Source organism: Balaenoptera musculus, chromosome 11 (assembly GCF_009873245.2).
Source record: "Balaenoptera musculus isolate JJ_BM4_2016_0621 chromosome 11, mBalMus1.pri.v3, whole genome shotgun sequence".
NCBI classification, from domain to species: Eukaryota; Metazoa; Chordata; class Mammalia; order Artiodactyla; family Balaenopteridae; genus Balaenoptera; species Balaenoptera musculus.
In genome coordinates this window covers 100,960,358-100,974,290 of record NC_045795.1, presented here as the reverse complement: position 1 = coordinate 100,974,290, position 13,933 = coordinate 100,960,358, and positions in this window count along the sequence as shown.

Genomic DNA, 13,933 nt, shown 5'->3' with positions numbered 1-13,933 from the left:
GAGACTTTAGTCTGCCATCTTCTCGGTCTGCCGGCTTTCCAAATAAAGTCATATTCCTTGCCTCAACACCTCGTCTCCTGTCGTGTGGCGAGCATATCGAGCTTGGACTCGGTAACAAAAGGAACATTAAAACCTCAGAGACACTACATATCACAAATCTTAAGTTGTGAAACCTCAGGAATACAAAGAGTCCTGCATAAGAGTTGGTTTCCCCATCAACCAATGGCAAAAGGAGAGCAGAAAGGCTTTCTTACTGAACTGCTTTCACTTTCATTTATCATAACAATCTTGATATTTTAGTAACAAGATGGGAGATCGGTTCACATTTATCTGTTCATTATAAATGCATGATAATGTTAAATGGAATATCTAAAAATGGAATGGAATATTTATAAATGGAATATATCCTGCCATATCAATAAACAAGGATGTCACGGTCATCAACGATTGCAACCCTCCAACTGAGCTGGTGAGCCCTGAGGAAACTCAGGGCTGAAAAGAATACCTGCCATCTAGCAACCATCAGTCTGCAGCCACTCCCTGCGGTGAGCCCTGAGGAAATTCAGGATGTGAAAATACAGGATACTGGCCCCCCCCCCCCCATAGCTGAGGTGCATATCAAAGGAATGATTTCAGTGAGCCCAGACTCTTGCATCTTCCCATACATAGAAAAGCGCTAAATTCCTTAACTTGAGATGTCTGGGTTTCTTTAATCAACAATAATCTTTTGACGTTCCAGCTACCTGCCCTTTGTTGCAAAACTCCTTTGTGTCCTGGCTCACCCCTCGCCTCCTCGGAGCTGTTTCTCAGAGTTATCTGAAACGCTGTCTTCCGGGCTGCAGTCCTTATTTTGCCCCAAATAAAACTTAACTCGCAACTCTCACATTGTGCATTTGTTTAAGTCAACAATAAGATACAGTTTGAAAAGTAAAATTTTAAACCCAAGCATAGAGATCAGGGTTATAATTTTCTTCCTAATGAAATGTGTTCTGGCATATCCATTACCAATGGAAAGGGAAGAGAAATTTTAAAAATGAATATGAAATAATATATGGATAAAAGATAAATAAATGGACCCGAATAGTCTTCTCACAAATTTCTGGGAGATAATATCCTTAGACAAGCAGAGGAAATCTCTATCATTATCACTTTATTTTCTTTATTTTTAATATAATTGCAGCCTCATTTTCACTGTTCTGTGATTTGAAATTTCGTAACTGCTAGAACATAGGTTTAAGTGCTGACACTGTTAATTTGAAATTTGTGGAATTAAAACTGGGGACAACAAAGGTTTTTTTTTTTTTTTTGCTGAGACTCACTTTATTTATTTTGTTTGTTTGTTTGTTTGTTTTTTTATACTGCAGGTTCTTATTAGGCATCAATTTTATACACATCAGTGTATACATGTCAATCCCAATCGCCCAATTCAGCACACCACCATCCCCACCCCACCGCAGTTTTCCCCCCTTGGTGTCCATATGTCCATTCTCTACATCTGTGTCTCAACTTCTGCCCTGCAAACCGGCTCATCTGTACCATTTTTCTAGGTTCCACATACATGCATTAATATACGATATTTGTTTTTCTCTTTCTGACTTACTTCACTCTGTATGACAGTCTCTAGATCCATCCACTTTTCAACAAATGACTCAATTTCGTTCCTTTTTATGGCTGAGTAATATTCCATTGTATATATGTACCACAACTTCTTTATCCATTCGTCTGTTGATGGGCATTTAGGTTGCTTCCATGACCTGGCTATTGTAAATAGTGCTGCAATGAACATTCGGGTGCATGTGTCTTTTTGAATTACGGTTTTCTCTGGGTATATGCCCAGTAGTGGGATTGCTGGGTCATATGGTAATTCTATTTTTAGTTTTTTAAGGAACTTCCATATTGTTCTCCATAGTGGCTGTATCAATTTACATTCCCACCAACAGTGCAAGAGGGTTCCCTTTTCTCCACACCCAAAACAAAGCTTTTCATGAGAAAATACTGGTAGATATTTTGTAGTAATATGAGGCAAAACACTCTTTATGAAGCAATTTTTTGAACAAAGAACCTTATTTCCTAATAAAGAATCTAAATTTTTAAAATTATACAAACTACAAGACACTTTATATAAAGGTTTAGTTGATTCATGGAGAGAAGTAAATTGAGTATATTTAATTAAAAACCACAGCTAAAACCTAACCTTTCATGATGAGTATAAATATGAATTGGTAAAGCTTTAGTCTAAAATGAGTAGATAATATAATAATATGTAAGTTGAGAACTGATATAGTAAATAAATGAAAGTCATTTTATTCAGAGAAATGAATGGGTACCTAAAAATAATTGACTACTCGTATGAGAATCAAGTAATTGTTACGAGTCATCAAATTAAAGGATAAGTATATTTAAAGATGTTCATATTGCCTTATAGAGAAAGCAATCCTCTGAGCTGTGGGAGATGGTTAGCTGGATGGCTCATCTGAGGCTACCAAAAAGCCTCACTATTAGACCTAAATTCCTCCTTCCACGACCTGCCTTGAAGTCTGCCCGCGCACTGATTCTACGTATGTGGAATAAAGAGGCACTTACCCAGATGGCTGCGTGGGGTGATCTGTGCATGTCAGAAGAACCTGCACAGTTTTAAGGTAAGGGTGTCATTAGCTCATTTCTCTGCAGGCCTGTAGTTTTAGTGTCTGTAGAAAGGTGACAAGATCCGGCTGGGGACAACAAAACCAATGGCATCCCCAGTGGAACATTTTACTTGTCTCTTTATTCTCTCTTGGAAAATAACAAGCTGGGAAAAGCTGAGCTCAAAACTTTTCCACCAGTTCCCTTGCCACATCTGTGTGGAGGGACAGAAGGGTCACAGTACCAAGTCCTCTCATTTTGATCCTGAGATCAAATTAGTACAATTCCATTTCAGACTTCATAATGTCACTCTCTGGGGTGAGAGATTTCTGGCGCCTCACATGAGTTCACAGTGGCTCTGGGTGTGCTCTCCCCACACGTGTGATGGACACCCCCATCCCCGGGTTGATTCTCAGGTGGAGCACATGGTTTCTGGATATTATTGTCCTTGTATTCCATGATTTCTATTCTGTCAGTTTCAGATTAAATAAGATATAGAAGTATCCCTGTGGCTATAGTTGAAAGCAGCAAAAACCCTCTGGAGCCAATTTCTTTTCATTTTCCAGGATTTCCTAAAGTAGGCCCAAATGTGATATAAATATCCATCCCTTGTATGTTAATGATCCCAGACCCTTTCTGAGATGGAATACACATTTCTGAAAAGAGCTAGGAACATTTTGCATTCTGTGACTGAGGCACTGTGAAATCCAGTTCCTGATCCCTCTGGGGCAACAAACGAGAAATATATCATTATGGTCCAGTGGATTTTCTGGCAGTAGAGGTATCCCAGGATTCAATGAAATAGTCCATAAAAGCAAAAATCCTACACAATTTAATCTTGAGTGACTCTTAACTTTTCTTTTTCAATTAAATTCATTAGGAAGGGAGCCAGAAACAAGACAAAAACTTCTGCCTATTTAAAGAAGTTAAAAGAGAAAATTAAAATGCTCAGGAAAAAAATTACTACGTACCTACCTAGACTAAATACATACCACTGACATTTAATACACTGAGTCTTCATAAAAAAGAGCCATAAGCCGTCACCTGTCTTTCAGTGGTGTGGGCTAACCCAGACCATGACATGGGGGGGTCCATCACCTAGGGCTGTACTTGCTGCCTCTGATCAGAAATGTGGAAGCTTTATCTGTGGTTGCTAATCAGACATACTGAGCAACAAGGGGAAGCCATGGGAAGGGGGCGGTAACCACACATCAACAGCAAAGTTCTCTCCCCGAACAGTGTCAGCCAGGCACCATCTAGTAGACACGTCAGTCAGCTAAGTTTGGCTTTTCCTCATGCACCTGTCTGTAAGGAAGTAATTAAAATCATGAGAAGTCTAGTTTTGCTTATTTTCCAAGGTTAGACAAAAAAAAATCTTTTTTATCACTTTCTGACATTGACCAAGACAATTCCAAAGGTCTGACCTGGAAATGAAAAAAATCATTCTTGGTTTTTCCTTTATTATTCTTGCATTCCAGTCTTGTTGTTATTTTAACAGTGTATTACAGAAATTTTAAAACATAAACAGAATAATTTAATGAATGCTTATTTACCCATTTCCAAGCCTTGACAATTATACTCTTCCTGTCATTTGCATCTTCATCCAGTGCACACCACCCCATCATTCACCATCATCATCACCATCACCATTTTACAGTTCATTTAGAGGTTTAAATTTATTGTTTAAACGTACAGACCTTATCCATACAATTTTGACAAATGGAAGCACTTGTGAAACCTACAAGCCAATCGCAATATAGAATATTTCCACTTCCCCAGAAAGTTTATTTATGTCCCTGCACAGTCAACCCCTCTACCTCCTAGAGACTCCACTATTGTGATTTCATTTTCACCTTAGACTAACTCTGACTTCACTAGAACATATGACATCAGGCAGTATTTGCTCTGGTGTGTCTGGCTTCTTTTGCTCCGCATAACAATGTCTGTGAAAATCATCCAAGTATTTGTGTGTAGAAGTAGTTCTGACACTTTGATTGTTGAGCGGTATCCCATTGAAGTAAAATAACACAATTTGTTCATGCATTCACTTCTTAAAGGACATTTGTGTTGTTTCCAATTGTTGTCTACTGTGAATGCACAAGTCTTTTTTGTGGATGTGTTTCCATTTTTCTGGGATAGATACATATGTGGAATTGCTGAGCAAAAGGGTAGCTGTATGTTTGACTCAATAAGAAACTGCCACAACCTTCCAAAGTCATTGTATCATTTTACACTCCCACCAGCGATATGTGAGACTTCTAGTTGATTAACATCCTTGCCACATTTTTGTTGTTTGGTCTATGATTTCACATATTCTACTGAATGTGTAATAGAGTGTTATTATCTTACCTTGTTTCTGCTCTTAGGAGGAAGACATCTAGTTTCTCACCTTTAAGTATGATGTTAGAGGTGCATGTTTTGTAGCTGTTCTTTATCACCATGAGGAAGTCCCCCTGTAGTGTTAGTTTGTTGAGTTTTTGTTTTTTTGTTTTTATGATGAATGGGTGTTGAGTTTTGTCAAATGATTTTTCTGCATCTATTGATATAATTATATGATGTTTTCTTTTTCCCCGTTGATATGATGGGTTATGTTCATTGATTTTCAAATGTTGAGCCATCTTTACACACCCGGAACGAATCCCACTTGGTCCTGCTGTTTATATCTTTTTATGCATTGTTGGATTTGATTTGCTAATATTTTGTTGAGGATTTTTGCATCTATATTCATAAGAGATATTGTTCTGTAGTTTTCCTTTCTTGTAATGTCTTCATCTGGTTTTGATATTAGGGTAATTCTGCCTCATAGAATGAGTTAGAAAGTTTTCCCTCTGCTTTTATTTTCTGGAAGATATTGTAAAGAATTGGTATAATTTCTTTCTTAAATGTTTGGTAGAATTCACCAGTGAAACCATCTGGGCTTGTTGCTTCTTTTTTGTGAAACATTTTAATTATTGATTTAATGCCTTTAATAGATGTAGGCCCATTCAGATTATCTGTTCCTCTTTGTGTGAGTATTGATAGTTTGTGTCTTTTAAGGAATTAGTCCATTTTATGTACGTTATCAAATTTATGGGTTTAGGGTTATTCATAATGTTCTTTTATTATGCTTTGCATGTCTGTAGGATCAGTAGTGTTTACTTCTTTTTCATTTCTGGTTAGAGTTTTATCAATTCAAATAACCAGATTTTGGTTTTATTAATTTTCTCTATTGATTTTGTGTTTTTGGTTTCATTGATTTATGTTTTTATTTTTATTATTTTTTTATTTCTGCTTACTTTAGATTTAATTTGATCTTTGTTTTCTAATTTCCTAAGGTGGAAGCTTAGATTATTGATTTTAGATATTTCTTCTTTTCCAATATATGCACTAAATGTTGTAAATTTCTCTGTAGGCCCTGATTTCAGTACATACCACAATTTTTGACAAGTGGTATTTTCATTTTCAGTCAATTCTAAATAGTTATAATCTTCCTGAGATTTCTATTTGACCCATGTGTTATTTAGAGGTATATTGTTAATCTCCAAGTATTTGGGAATTTTCTAACTTTTTGCTGTTGGAAAAAGTTTAATTCCATTGGCGCTCTGGAACATATATTGTATGATTTCTCTTGTTGAAAATTGGTTGAGATGTGTTAATTGGCCCAGGATGTGGTCTATTTTGGTAAATGTTCCATGCGAACTTGAGAAGAATGTAATTCTGCCCTTGTTGGATAAAGTAGTCTATAGATATCAATTAGATCTAGATGATTGGCTGGTGAGTTCAGCTATGTTCTGACTCATTTTCTGCCTGCTGGATTTGCACATTAGTGATTGAGGGGTATTGAAGTCTCCAATTATAATGGTGGATGGATCAGTTTCTCCTTGCAGTTCTGTCAGTTTTGGATCATGTATATTGATGCTCCGTTACTAGGCACATATATATTAAAGATCTTTATGTCTTCTTGGAGTGTTCTGTAACTCTCAGTCAAGGTGATTAATGTGTCTTTCGAAACTTTGCTCTCTTTACTGTTTTTTGCTTGTTTGTTTGCTCATTCTATCATTTGGGGACTTTTAAAATCTATGATTGTGGATTTGTCAATTTCTTCCCGTTATATTGTCATTTTCTTCCCTTGAATTGTCATTTTTTCTATATGTGTTCTAGAGTTCTGTAAGTAGTTGTACACACAGTTAGTATTACTATATCTTCTTGAATAATTTTAACCCTTTTGTTATTATGAAATACCCCCATTTTATCTGATATCAGAACAAACATCCCAGCTGTATTATGCTTACTATTTGTAAAGTGTTTCTTTTCTATCTTGCAGCTAATTTTTAAAGGACTATCACTCATTGAGTTTTGATGCAGTTTCAAAAGCAATGTACACTATAATGAAAAGGCCATGAAAATACTCCTCCATTTCCCAATTACATATCCATGTGAGATCAGATTTTCTCCATATGCTTTAGCCATGATACTATTTCACAAATATTGCATAGAGTAATACATATAGGAATCCAGCTCTTTTCTCTTAAGTCAGACATTAAAGAGCATTTTAAAAATGTGAAACAATGCTATCTTCATGGTAGATTTGTTTCTACTTAGAAAAATATAACTTTTTAAATTAAAATACCTTTTAATTACCATGCTGTTTTCTAAATTTTTCTTGTTAAGTGAATTAATATAAAATATTTTTAGAATTACTCAGTTTTGATTTCCAATATAGTAAGTTTTGATATAACCCACATCAACAAAGGCTCTGTGGTGTCATTAATAAGTTTTAACTGTGGAAAGTGTTCTTTAGACCAAAAAGTTTGATACCACCATTCTAGGGATTGTAGGGATTATAATATGTATCCTTAACCTGTCCCAATACTCTAAGTTAATATTATATATGTAAAATGTAAAACTTCTGCACTACACCTCCTTTTACCCCATCTCTGTCCTTTGTCTTATATTTTAGTTCTACAAATGTTATTAATCTCACAATGTAGTGTTCTTTTTGCTTTAAACAGTCATTTGACTTTTTTAAAAAATTAAGAAAAGAGAAAAAAAGTTTTGGGTATTTTTTTTACATATTTGCCATTTTTATTCTTCATTTCTTCCTGTTTCTATGTTTCACTTATTCCTTGACTGCATCCTCAAGAACCTTCTGTTATATATTTTTATATATTGTTTATTTGTTTCTACTGGTGATTAACTCTCTCAACTTTTATATATGTGAAAAATGTTGTTCTCATCTTTAAATATTATTTTCACTAGAAATAGAAATCTGTAGAAAAACATTTTTGTAACCTTTCAGATATTCTTTCATTGTCTTTTGGTTACATTATGTTTGGCAGGCAGATTTCTTTCACTTTTATCATTTTTAATCTATTTTAAAATGTCTCTCTTTTTGGCTGCTTTTAAGATTTTTATCCTTGTTTTTAAGCACTTTCAGTGTAATGTGCTGAGGTCTCGTTTTCTTTCTGTTTTTCTTAGCATTTGTTCAGGTTCTTGGTCTGTGTATTTTATTATATTTGGAAAAACTTTGGCCATATTTTCTCCCAGTATTTTTCTTCTCATTTTCTTTTCTTTTGGAGACTCAAGTAAGACATATTTTAGAATGCTGATTACCCTAGTTATGCTCATTTCATTTTTAAAAACTTTTTTCCCTCTCTAAATGAGTTTGGATGTCTATTAACTTGTTTTGAAGTTCCTTGAAACTTTTTTCTGCAGTGTCCAGTCCTCCCATGTGAAATTTTAGGTTGTAGATATTATATATTTTATTTCTTATATTTCTATTTAGTTCCTTTTAGGTTTCCATGTCTCTGCAGAAATAATTAATCTTTTCATCCATTATATCGCTCTAGCCTTTAAAATGTTGATAATAGTTGTTTTAAAGTACTGTTTCCTAATTCCAATACCTAGAACATCAGTGGGTCTGCTTCTAGTGATTGTGTTTTCTTTTGATTATAAGTCACAGGGTCCCATTTTGTCACATGTTTTATAGTTGTTTATATAATTTTATATAATCTGCATTTGAGACTGAAGCATAATTCTATATTATTTATTTCAGAGAAAGTGCAAACCTTTTCCTACCACTGTTAGGAAGAGGGCCAGATCATTCAGGTTCCTCACAGAGCTGAGTTGAGGTGGGCTATGCTTCAGCTTTAATTACGTTCAGTATGCCTGTAGTTACTTCAGCTCTCAACCTCCAGCTCTGTCTCTATTTTTTGATTTTTTATTTTATTTAATTTAAATTCACTTTTAAGATTGACTCACAGCTTGAAACATAAAACTAAGATTTTGAAATCATGAACTGTATGACCACTAATACTCAGAATCAACATGCTCCACCTGAGAAGTGACCTAAGGGTGAGGGTGCCCATCACATACTGTAGGTAGTGGACACTTAGAGCCACTGTGAACTCATGTGAGGCACCAGGAATCTCTCACCCCAGAGAATGGCATTACAAATTTGAAATAGGATTATTTTAATTTCATCTTAGGATCAAAATGAGAGAACTAGTATTTTCTACCATGATCGTTACCCTTCTGATCCCTCCACACAGATATGACAAGGGAATTTATAGAAAGGTTTTGAACACAGATCTTCCCAGATATTTATTTTCCTGGAGAGAGTAAATTAAAATGAATAGACAAGTGAAATGTTCCACTGGGGACTCCATAATTTTGTCATCTGCAGACAGATCGTGTCACGTTTCTGGACACTAAAATTACAGGCCTGCAGAGAGATGAGCTAATGACACCCTTGCCTTAAAACTGTGTGGGTTCTTCTCACATACACAGATCACCCCACACGACCATCTGGGTAAGTGCCTCTTTATTCCACACACTTAGAATCAGTGTGTGGGCAGGATCTAGGCAGGCTGGAGGAGGAGGCAAATTTGGTCTAATAGTGATGCTCTTTTGTAGCCTCAGATGAGCCATCCTGCTCTAACCATCTCCCACAGCTCAGAGGATTGTCTTCTCGCTAATGGAGTCGAGGAAATGTTCCTGTTAGTGTAGTTAGTCCTTTAATTTGGTAACTCATAAAAATAGTGGGATTTTTTCATGTGAAATACTGAATTAATTAGTTTCAGATATGCATTTATTTCCCTGAATAAAGTTACTTTTATTTACTTGCTATTTTGGTTCTCGGAAGATATTGTATTATATTGTCATTTTAGAGTAGAATATTACTAATATATATTAATCTTCCTCTTAAAGGGATAAATTTTAGCTCTGGGTTTTCATTATTATGATTTATTTATTTATTTTTTGGCTGCATTGGGTCTTTGTTGCTGTGTGCGGCTTTCTCTAGTTGCAGCGAGCGGGGGCTACTCTTCATTGCGGTGCGCGGGCTTCTCATTGGGTGGCTTCTCTTGTTGCGGAGCACGGGCTTTAGGTGCACGGGATTCAGTAGTTGTGGCACATGGGGTTAGTTGCTCCCCGGCACGTGGGATCTTCCCAGACCAGGGCTCAAACCCATGTCCCCTGCGTTAGCAGGCGGATTCTTAACCACTGCGCCACCAGGGAAGCCCTGGGTTTTCATTAAATATGCTCAGTTTCGCTTCTCTTATTTTCATAAATCACTTAGAACATTTTAAAATAAGTGCCCTCTGTAGTTTGGATTGTTTAAAAAAACTAAGTATTTAGAAGAAAACAAGGTTCTTTGTTTAAAACATCATTTTGTAAAAAGAGTTTAACCTCACATTTCTACAGAATATTTACCAGTATTTTCTCATGAAGATCTTTCTTGTCCCAGTTTTAATTCATAAGTTTCAAATTAATGTAGACAGAACTATGCTCTAGCAGCTGGGGAATTTCAAATCAGACGACATTGAAAATGAGGCTGTAATCACATAAAAAATAAAGAAAACACAGTGCTCATGATAGACATGTCCCCTGCCTGTCTACAGAAGACCTAAGAATAGAATCTTACAGTATTTGGTGAGGAGAAAGTCTATTTGTGTCTACTTATCTTTTCTTCCTAGGTTATTCATTTAAAAAATACCTGTTCCCTTTCATTAAGGATATGCCAGAACGCATTTCATTAGGAGGAAAATTTGGAAGAAAATATTTTCATCTGCCCTGATCTCTATGCTTGGGTTTTAGATTTAGATCATGAATTTTTTATGAGATAAATGTGAACTAATCTCCTTTTTCTGCTACTAAAATACAAAGAAGATGATGATAAATTAAAGTAAAAACTGTGAAGCAGGTAAGCCAGACTGCTTTTTGTCATTAATAGGGTGATCATGGAAACCGATTCTCACGTAGGACTATTTGGGTTTCCCACTAATGACCGCTTAGTATTTGTGATAAAGCACCTCTGGGGTTTTCCTTTGTCTTTGGAATAATGATTACTCTTCTTTTGATTTTTCTCAGAATAGATGTAAAAATATTGATGCTGTAAATGCCCAAATACCCACGTGTAAGCAACCACCGTGAGCTGTAATCCTTGAAATTTGTAAAAGCAATAGATAATTCTCACTCATGTGTCTTAGGTAACCGCTGCTATTAGTGTATTCAAATGTAACTCAGGTTTTTCTTTTTCATTCTCCTGGAGTTCGTATATTTTACAGATGCTCTGTGCACATCACTGACGTCTAGGTGGTGATGATTTTGCTTCCTTGACTGTGCCAGCTCTCTCTCCATGGTCCTCTTCCCAGTTCTCCAGCTAGAATTGTGCCACAAGGTACAACATGTTGTCCAATAAACCCTCAGTCCAAACCCACGTACATGGCACATTGTCGATCTCACCTCCCTGATCCTTCCTGTTCATTTCTACTTTATAAAAGAGGATAACAATGATGAAAAGGAAGGTGATACGTTATACGATAATAAACCAAAAATATGCTCTTTCATCTATCTACAGCACATTGCTAAGTGCTGAATAGAAATCGTATTATTTGTACATCATCTCCATCCTAAGAAATGTGCATTATTATGCTCATGTTGTACAATGAAAACAGATGTTCTGTCCCTTCCTTCACCCTGTAATCTGTCCCCAAGGTCATAACACCCACATCTGCCTTGGGGGCTGGCGAGGGGTTTCCTCCTTCCATTGATACTCTGCACTTCTCTGACCCCTGGCTTAAGTGAAATGACCTCAGCATTCTTCAGTAGTTTGTGGCCCATTTGATGACACTGTGTATCACATGATTACCCATGATTCAGATACTTGCACAGTGATACAATGTCTAAAGTGATTGCTTCCTTGATCAGTTTATTAAAGGGAATCTCAGCTGTGTTACCTTTCTCCTGAGGGAAGGTCAGCCTTCGCTATCAGTTATAACAGCTCCTGGTGGTAATTTTTCCAAATGAATGCTTATGTTTCTCTTTGACATTTATCACTCCATTTATGTTTTGTTTTGTTTTGCCTGTTTTTTTCTTTTGTTTTTGTTTCCTTATTTTCCCACTTGGCTTTTCTTTCCTCTTTAACAATGTAGCCTCTTAGAATATGACCTGTTTCAGAAATTTCCTTTATGTTATTTTTCCTGTGATTTATGAGCACAACCTCCAGTCCCTTTGAGGGCATCTATTTTTCTCAGGTGTATAAAATGAGATTTTTGTGTTTGGTACATTAGGCGAACCAGGTACCATCTGAACATCAATCATTCCTAAGAGCCTTATTTGAGGAGGGTCTCCTAGATTATCCTACTGATGGGAAGAGTTTCTATTCCGTCACTCTGCACTCCTAAACAGTGGTGTGCGATTCAGGTGGTGAATGGGATGAAGCATGGCTGTGAGAGGACACACAATAGAATTTATTTTAGCTTGTTTTAATGAAATGTTCATAACCTCCAGAATATGTTTTCTCATATAGCACAGAAATAGCTATATATCTTTCTTTATCATACTTACATAAAAATAAAGAACATAGATATTTGGGGGGGGTGTCTTACTGATACAGTTGTGTATGATCTGTGAAGTCTGGATACAGTTGGATGATTAGAGTCATAATGCCTGTTGTCTCTCCTGGCACCCCATGCAAGCTTAACGTACGTGGGTGTCTTTGAATGTGTTAACTTTTGTCACCTTCCTTGATCAATATTCTGGAGAAAGGAGATCAACTTTTCAACACCTACTGTGGAATATTCCTATAGAGAAAGAAGATTTACCAGTGGTTTTAATAATGACTGTTGACTTTGAAAAGTAAAAAGTAAGGGAAACATAAGCAAATAACTTCTATGTAGTATGACAGTTAATAGTAGAGTTACCACTAGAGCCCAGCCCAGTAATGGGATACATTATCCACCATGATTGTAAAAGGGTGGGTCAGGGGAGAGAACTGCAATGACATCCAGGCAGGTGTGAAGGTGGACTTGAGCACTGAAGGGTGAAAAAGGATGCATCACGATCAATCCACATGTTTTGAGGATGGCCATAGTGTTGGTTGAAAATGGTGAAGAGAATTTTTTTGTGGTAAGGAGAGTTTTTCTTGCTTTTCTCTTCAGACATTTACTATAAATAAATGTCCCCATAGAGGTGGATAAAAGTAAACTCTCCAGTTCTATTGATATAAGAAATGCCTTTTTCTCCGAAGTTGGAATCGGGATCTCAGCCAACACCATCCTTCTTCTCTTCCACGTCCACACCTTCCTTCATGAGCACAGACTCAAGCCCACGGATCTGACGATTAGTCACTTGGCCCTTATCCACATAGTCATGCTAGTAACCATGGGGTTCATAGGCACAGATATTTTGGGGTCTCAGAAAACTTGGTATGACATCAAATGTAAAATCGGTTCTCTACTTGTACAGGTTGATGAGGGGCCTCTCCATTTGTACCACCTGCCTGCTCAGTGTCCTCCAGGCCATCACCCTCAGCCCCAGAAACTCCTGTTTGGCAAAGTTCAAACATAAATCATCACATCACAACCTACATTGCTTTCTCCTCCTCTGGGTCTTTAATATGTCCATTAGTAGTCGCTACGTAGCCTCAACCATTGCCACACCCAATGTGACCTCAGACGTCTCCTGGTTATCACTGAATGCTGCTCTCTTTGGCCTCTGAGTTACTTTCTCAGGTATGTATATTTCTCACTAGTGGCTTTCTGGGATGTCTCCCTTATAGGACTCATGGCCCCCTCAAGTGGATACATGGTGATTCTCTTGTACAGGCATAAGAGGTAGTCCCAGCACCTTCACAGCACCAACCTTTTAACAAAAGCACCCCCAGAAGAAAGGGCCACCCAGACCATTCTGTTCCTCGTGAGTTTCTTTGTGGTCATATACTTTTTGGACTCCATCATCACTTCCTTCTCAGGAATGTTGAGGAACAGTGACCCAGTTCTTCTCCTTGTCCAGATGCTTGTGGGCAATGGCTATGCCACCATCAGTCCTT